We start from the raw sequence: 8,842 nt of genomic DNA on the forward strand, positions 1-8,842 counted from the left end.
GATCATGTTAGAATTAAAAATATCTTATAGTCCTGTAGTTCAACCTCACATTTTCAGGTGAGGAAACATGCCCACAGCTGTTACTTGTCCAAGCTCAATTAGCTCTATATTTAGATTGGTTATTTGCTATACTACTGACTTTCTGTCGGTGGTAAATATGTTTTATATTTACCTGTAAATTTTTTGTCATTTTTGCTAAATGTCTTTGAGGAAAATTATGTTCAAATTTATCACTCATCATATAGCAATAGCACGTGTATATGAGTAGTTGTTAAATAAAAATAAAGAATATTTAACTTAAAAGTCAATAGTGATACAGCAGCTAAACACAGAAGACAAACTTTAATTGGCAGAGCGTAATTATTCATGATCAAAAAACATTTTAACCATTTCTTGTACTAACCATTTTGTGGTTTAAAAATTGATTATAACCAGACGATTCTGTTTTCCACTAGGTGGCAATATATCTTTTTCTTTAAGATCTAAGTGTGTTTTTCCAGGGTATGATGAAAAAAATACCTCTTTGAATAGACCCTATTGAATATTAAAATTAAGACAATCTTAAGAATGGGACATGAGAAATTAGGGATGTATTAGGCTAGGGGACAGGTTTGCCCTATAAAACCCAGAATTAAAATTAAAATAAATTCTGCTTCATGTACACTCATAATTAAAATCTACATTGAATTTACATAATAATACTAAAAAATTGGTAGTGATTTGTTGTTTAATTGAAATCAAGTTTGTTATTTATGATTGGTAGCAAAAATCACTGAAAATTTTCTAAGTCCTGTTAATTAAACCATCATCCTTAAGATTAGGGCATAGTATTTTAAGCTGCATTACTTATTTCCATAGCTTATCTTCAATCAGGACTTTGATAAAAATGTATCCATTAAATTACATTCTTTTTTAATACATTTAAATTTCATACCTTTTTTAAGTGTATTTGTGTCCATACTTAGAGATAAGTTAGTCTTGAACCAATAAGACAAAGTATATTCTTTAAAGTCAGACAGGTTTCAGTAAACTATTTGACTAATGTATTAGGCTACTATGACAAAATACCACAAAGTTGGGGGCCTTAAACAACAGAAACTTATTTTCTCACAGTTCTGGAGGTTGAAGTCCAAGCCAAACGTTGACAGGCTGGGTTTCTTCTGAGGCTATTCTCTTTGGATCACAAATGTCCACCTTCTCACTGGGCTGACGTGGTTGTTCCTCTGAATTGTGTGTCCTGAGCCCCTCTTCTTATAAGGACACCGGCCATATTGGATTAGGGCCCACCTGTGCAACCCCATTTTACCTTAATTATCTGTTTAAAAACGCTATCTCCAAATACAGGTACATTCTGAGGTACTAGGGGTTAGGAAGTCAATGTACAAATTTGGGAGGAACAGCCCATGATGACTAGTAAATCTCTGTACACAGAATGCCACATGTTTCTAAACTGAGGATTGTGGTACAGAACCAAGAATCCTAGATTGGAAGCTGGAATTCTAGAGCTAAGGAAAGATCTTAGAGATGATCTAACCCACTGATTCTCAACCCTTGCTGCACAAAAGAATTTTACAGCCCACCAATGCCCTGGCTCCACACCTAGGTATTCTGATTAATTAATTTGGAGAAGGATCAGTCATAGTATTTTTTAAAACCTTACAAATGTTTCTCATATGTGGCCAGAGTGGAGAACCACTGATCTAGATAAATATTTTCCAAAGGTGGTTATAGAATCGCCCAGAGGGTTTATTAAAATGCAAATTCCAATACACTGGCTGCTGCACCTTCATTCGGAATCTCCAGACACAGAGCAGAGTCCATTTATCAAGCTTCCTAGTAATTATCATGAATCCTGAAGTGTGAGAAGATCTGATATAGTCTAACCCTCTCATTTTACAGGTGAGAAGATTGAGGTTTAGAGAAGTTAGTTTATCCAAGGTCACATAGCTAGGGAATGACAGAGCCAGAAGGAGATTAGATGTTAGATCTTCTGACATCTAATTTTTAGCAGAATACCCTGTGCTAATAAAGAACCGTGGGGAGTTTAAAATGATCTGTAGCTCAGGCCCCAGTACAAGACTGCATCTACTCTTGAATTCAGACATGTCCTGACAAATCTAGAAGCCTAGTAGGGCAGGATTATCACACCTATGTTTACATTGAAAAACGCATTCCGGGAGCCCATACTATGTTCCGGGATAATGGGCACCATCAGAACTGACCGGTTCTTGTGAATACTGTATTACATGTCGTGCTGCCAGGCTCTTCTGGCCCTGCCTCCTCAGATGTAGGCCTGAGTCCTTGGTGCAAGGAGACTGTAATAACTAGTTAGCAAATTCAGTGAGACAAAACCAGTGGAGGAGTCTGTTTCCCTGATACCAGTAGCTTCTGCAGCAGGAATCGGTGGCTTAGAATCATTCACGATCAGAAGATGGCAGCCTCTGTGTAGGCATCGACTGGCAGAGAAGCATCAGTGATTGACTGGTGAGCTGGAAGAGGAAGCAAACTTGTATGTAGCTCAAGAGATTTTCAATTCCACTGCTTTTATACAAAGAATGTGGGTAGAAAGAACTCTTGGGAGCTTGGAGTCAGAGACTTAGTTGATGTAGGTTGTGAACACAGAGAAGTTGTGACACAATTTTAGGAAACCTAACGTATTGCTTTCCAAAAAATAAAAGACAAATCCCTTAGGGAGTAATGACCCATGAACATTTTAAAATTTTTCCATAAAGATTTACTTTAAAGGTTTTCTAAACAGGCTTTCTATGCCTTTATATATTTTTTGTGGTTCACAGTAATGACCATATTTGAGTGGGAAAGGAAGAACAAACTGTTGACATATTACGAATCACCAAAAATTGAAAATAGATCTAAAACAGAGCACTACTGAAGATTTAAAAATTTTGAATGTATCTTTATAACACTATGAATCAACTGAGCCTTAATACGTCTGAAATATAGCAATTTTCTAGACTGAGGTACTCCTATGTTTTAATTTAAGTCTCCATAGGGCTGGTTATTGTTCTATATCCATCACAGTGTTTCTCAAAATTTGGGTCAAGAAACATCTGTTCTAGAATCACCTAGGATGTGACTTAAAATGCAAGCTCCTGGGCCCCTTATCTCCAATTTCTGGATATTGTCTAGGAATCTGCATTTTTAACAGCAACCTCGGTGATTTAGAGAGATTGTTCCTTTAGGACCTCTATAATATCCGATAGATATGATTACTTTTTCTCTCCTCTATAGGCTCTTAATATCTATCATTCCTAATGAAAATTTCTGAGAATGGGAGTCTTGGGGAAATTATCTTCTTTTGGAGTTGTTTCCTTACTGAGTCACTGAAATTATGAAGTCATTATCAGAGGTCCTCTTTTCTCAGTATTTTTATCGGATTTGAAAGTTGATCCTGCTCCTGGGTCCCTGAGCTGGCTATTGTAAAAATGCTGATAAGACAGGGACTCAGAAATTGTACATATTAAACTCTAAATTTCCTCTCTTGAAATGTGTTCAAAGGCAAGCCACCATCCCAGAGAACAGAGAAATTTGTGCTATCTGAAATCTCAAGTTCCTATTTCTGAGCTGTTATAAAATTGGCTAAATACCAAAATAAATGTATTTTGAATATTTAAAGGACTTAAGAAATTCAGATGTGAGCTGCTGGCAATCATGTAACTTGATGAAACTTGTTTTACCATGCTATTATCTTGACTATGCATGGAATTAGATATTTGAAAGGTAGGTTTTCTAAATATCTCCCTGGTTTTAAGTTTAGGCATGTTTGGAGGCTTAATAAACAGTTTCAAATGCAGCCTCAAAATGAAAGACCTCTGATTTGGAAGCAGTTTTAGGCATTATCACCCCAGGAGGAAAAGTACCTCTCCACACCAGCGCTTCGTCTTTCCTTAGACTGTTCCAAAATTAGAAATTAAGACCAAAAAAGCAAATGAAGGAAGAAATACTTTCATGTAAATTCCAACCTTTTTTCTTGCTGTTCATGTTCATTGTTTCTATGTTCATACTGGTTTACCACTGCTTTGCTGGAGAAGAAAGAACTAAGGGAGAACTAAGAAAGCCTCAAGTAGGGAGGCAACTGAAGATGGGAGGTCCTGCGATGGAATTCAGAGAGCAGATTGAATGTCCAGGAGGATAAGCTTTTGGCATTCACTATTTATCTAGCTCTGCTAATGCAAACAGTTTAACTTGCAGTTTCTCCAAAAGCATTTTAATGGAGAACTAGGAAGGACTTTGTAGTAATAGTCCCTTTAATTTCTTTCTTCCACCTTCAGTTGGTTCCTACACTGGATTTCTGGGCCTGGAGAACAGTGTAGATACTAAGATTTTTCTAACTGCATGATCTGCCTCATTTTCTGGGCTGGGTGTCGCTGTTTGGCTGTGTTTGCCTTTCTCAAAAATCCAGTTAAATCTTGCCAGGGGGAAAACAGATCTTAACCCATTTGTTTGGAAGAAAAGAAGTCATCAAATCCTTTAAAAAAAAAAAAAAAAGTTTCACACTTAAACAAAAAGTAACTAAACATAGGAAAAACTACTATAAGTTCTACAAGTCATGATGTAACACCAGCACACCCATCTGGAGATGAATCCCCAGGGAAAAGTATAAGCATGCTACAGTTTTCCAGATTTCAACCCCCGCAGCAGGTGTGCTCTGGGATCTTGGTCAAGGGTAGAACTGATTTCTGTATTTCTCCTCTGACACCCACAATCCTGCTTTTCTCCAGAGAAGATGCAAAATAAGGGATAAGAGGAATTTGGAATTGGTGGCTGGACATCTGAAGGCAAGGGACAAAAAACTGATAGAATTAGTTGCTTTTGTCCCACGATTTTTTTCCTTCCACTCTCATTTCTTTTCTTGGGGTTTACAAAGGATCTTAATATTTCCCCAGAGAATCTATTCCCTCGAGAATTTGGGAAAGAGAAGAAAATGTTGTATGTATTCTTCAAATCTCCATTTTAAAAGAGGTGAAATGTATGATAAAATAATGCATTGTAGTTCAAGGTCCATTTAAAAACACTAAAAAACTGGAGCAGGAGTCAGGGGTCCTTTCTGACGATATTAACTGATGATGAGTGTCATTCATGAATTACCATGGTCTGCAGACCCAGAGTTGTCTTCATTAAGCATGGAGCACAGGATACCTTTCTGAGCAAGGTGCTACTTGTTACATGGCACCCAGAAAGAGAAAGGGGCTACTCGTCTGCATATTTTGACCATCTTGTCTGCAGCAGGGCAAGTTACAAGTAGGACTTGTCTTATAGCCCTTTTTGTTCTCAGTGTTATGCTGGCTTTTAATTTTTAAGTACTGGGACCACATTGTACTTATAATTTAGGATTATTATAGCTAAGCCAATGGAAATTAAATTTACTTGAATGGACCTATAGGCTTGTTTGATTTTATTCCTCAAATGTTTTTTTCAAAGACCCTTCTGTAAGTTTAGGACATTAGGAAGAAGCACTGAGTGGTTAAATATACACCCACCAACTCAAATCAGCTGTTATTCCCACCTCTGCTTTAAAATGAGCAAAGATCGTTAAAGGAAGTCAAGGCCACAAAAGATTTCTTATAGAGGTACTAGAGCACCCTGACCACCTGAGGAAGGTAAGTTGTGGCTCAAAGGATATCTCTTTCACCAACAGGAAAGTCAATCATGGATAATAGTATGAAAAGCTTCTACATGAATGATTTTATTGGTTTTTCAAAACACAGCTGTATGATAAGTCCAAAGGTGGTATTATTCACAAGTTCAAGTAAATTAAACTCAGACACATATGCATAGATGGAAAGGTCACAAAATTTGGAGCAGGCCTTCTGACTTAGGAGTCACTATTTTTTCAGTTACACTTTATTATATCTCTTCCTTCTGTTCCAAGGTGACAACCATACCAACCACACAATCCTAAAACAGGATAGACTGGGACCCTTCATAGTCTTCGTCTTGGGTAGATTATGAAAATTAAACTAGGTCAAGATGTGAAAAGTACTTAGTGCCTGCCAGTTGTGTGCCTGTGTGTGTGTGTGTGTGTGTGTGTGTACTAAAATGGATATGTACATTAGTATATAAAATACATAAATATATATATATGTAATATAAACATATATATGTGGATATATGCCATGTGTGCAAACATGCATACATATATATTCCAGTACACACATACACACACACACTCACACACACAAAACGTGAAAAGGGATAAGGAAATAATAATTAGCATAACTAGGTTAGCTATTCAAGTAGGATACTTGCCTATACCTCTAACCCTTTTAGAGTATAAAAAAGAGGAAAAAAAGTTTTAGTGAACTGTTTCTTCATCTACTAGTTTTGGAGAATAGATAACTTTCTAAAAACTTTTAAGTCTCGATTTAAAGTAAGAAAAGCAAAGGTTGCCTTAGGAATGTGATCTGTGAAGCAAAGAGGCAGACAGCACCCCTTTTCCCTGTCCAAGCAGATTACAAAGCCAGCAGGCATTCGGGCCCACCAGTAAGACACGTTTCTGCCTCAATATTCTAGGCCTCATGGCCCACCTGTCAACCAAAATGCATTTGGAAGAGGAAAAGGTGTCCCAACTTCTCACTCCATTCCCAGTTCTGCTTCTAGGCAGGCTAAATTTTCTACACCCCTTGGAGGTATTTTTACACCTTCAGCGGAAGACAATGACATTTCCAAGAAAGGTCCAAATCACACAGTTCAAAACCCAGGCCTTTTCAAACTGTTCAAGAGGCGGCTGGGAGGGTGGGGTGGGGGTGGGGGGGTGCTGGCACTTGGCCATCTCTTTGAATCTGGATGGAGTGTGGGGTAATCCTCAATGCCCAGCAATTGACAGTGCAGTTTCCCGTTGGGCTGGTGCGACCACCGTAGGAGTTACCTGGATGGGTAAGAGTCATCAACAGGGGTTTCCTCATAAAACTCCAGGAATGATGTCAAACCTTCAGAAGTGCTTAAGAGATTGAAAAGAGAGTGGAGGTGAAGAAGGATTGAGGGAAGGGGAACCGGGAGACACCATAGAATGAGCCAAATTGATTCCAGAACATGGGATTGGGCATCGGGAGAAAATAGAAAAACTAAAACCTCTGGGCCGATCCTCGCCAGCGTGCGTGCCCGGCGCTCCCTCGGGCGGCTGTGGCCCGCTCGCCGCGGTGTTTCCGCCCGCGCAGGAGCACTGAGGGCTGCGGCTGCAAGGGGGCGTGTGCGCCTCGCAAGCGCACCTGCGCGGGCCCTGCAGACTAGCGCGGACTCCTCCACCTGTGCCCGCAGCACCCTCCTGCTGGCGGAGAGCGCGGAGTCCGGCGGATACTGGGTGGAGAAAAAGACGGAAAGCCCCTGACCTACGAGGCGAGGCCGCTCTGAGGCTCAGGCCCTCGGAATCCACCCCGGGTAGGGAGGGGGTTGCACTTCCTGGCCGGTTTTCTGGATCTGACTGGTCCCGGGTGTCCAAGGTGTCCCCGGTTGGGTTCACGCTCACTGGGCAGGGCGCCTAAGGAGATAAGCTGCGAGGAGTGGAAGCTTAATAGAAGACAGGAAGCGGGCGGTACATAGCGGTTCAGAGACCCGGGTGGGAAGGAGGAAATGCGAACCCCGCTAGACACCTGTCCCCGCCCCTACCCCCACCCTGCTCACCCCGGCGCCCGACGGCCGTCGCGCTTCTGTGCTTGCAACTGGGCAGTGCGTGGCTGTGACTGCAACACGCGGGACTCTGGGCCTCGCAGGGCCTCAGAACCTGGGAGTGGGTCCGGGACCGTGGGAACTTTCCCCAGGTAGGTCCGGTTTCGGTCTTGACTTTTCAGTACCTGCGAACTGGTGCAAAGATGTGCGTGCGACCCATCCCGCACCTTCTGTTTCCCGCATGCCTATGGGTGTTCGCTATACTCTTCAAGCACATCCTGGGAAATACAGGCGTCCCCCCAACTCACAAACGCCAAATGAGGCGAGGGATTCTGAATCCGTTCCGAAAGCACGCTTAGAGATCACAAGCGCTAGGCGACGGGTAAATCCCAAGCATTCTGTCCCTGATTGGGACACCACAAATGCTGGTGCAACAACCGCTTGGTTTTCCCTTGCCACAGTATTTAGGACCTGCACTTGGCGCTGGGAATTCAGGCCACCTGCCTGGACTTCACAAGACCTGTGCAGCTCCAAGATTGCATTATCTTGTGATCTTGTTTCTTTCGCAGCTGTGTTCAGACGTTTACGCCCATGGCCTCAGCTAGCGACCGCAGCTAGCTGGGCAGATGGGTAGGGTTATGGAGTCTTAGAAACTCATCAGAAAAAATTCAGACACGGAGAGAGTTAAGATACATCCGAAAGCTTGTAAATGCAGGATTAAAATAAAACAAATCTTGAGTTTGCCTTGGCTGAGGGCAAAACTAGCTCTGGGCACCCTTCCCCTACTACTTCCCGCCAAAAAGGTCTTTGTGGGCAGATTGATCAGCACTGCTGCCTAGTCCTAAAGTGTCTGCCAGGAACACACCTACCTGGATCGCCTGGGCAGTAGCTCAGCCAAGGCTCGGCTTTCTTCCTGACTGTGTGGTTAAGTTAATGACCACACAAAGGAAAACGCGCGGGAAGCTCCGGGAGTGTCTACCTGTATCTTTCAAACTATGTGATTCCAGACTATAAGAAACCCCTTTTCAAAGAGCTTTATTTGCTTACCTTTTTCTAGACCTAAGTTCATCTCTGAATCCCCAACAGGTAATGAAGTCAACTATAGTGAAAAGAGATTCTGGAAGGATCTTTAGGTTAGGCCCCAAATAGCTTGGATTTGTTTGTTTTTAAGAAACTTTTGCTCCAGAGATCCACTAGTGTCCCAGGCATGGACCGTTTA

Source organism: Rhinolophus sinicus, linkage group LG02, assembly GCF_036562045.2.
Source record: "Rhinolophus sinicus isolate RSC01 linkage group LG02, ASM3656204v1, whole genome shotgun sequence".
Classification (NCBI taxonomy): domain Eukaryota; kingdom Metazoa; phylum Chordata; class Mammalia; order Chiroptera; family Rhinolophidae; genus Rhinolophus; species Rhinolophus sinicus.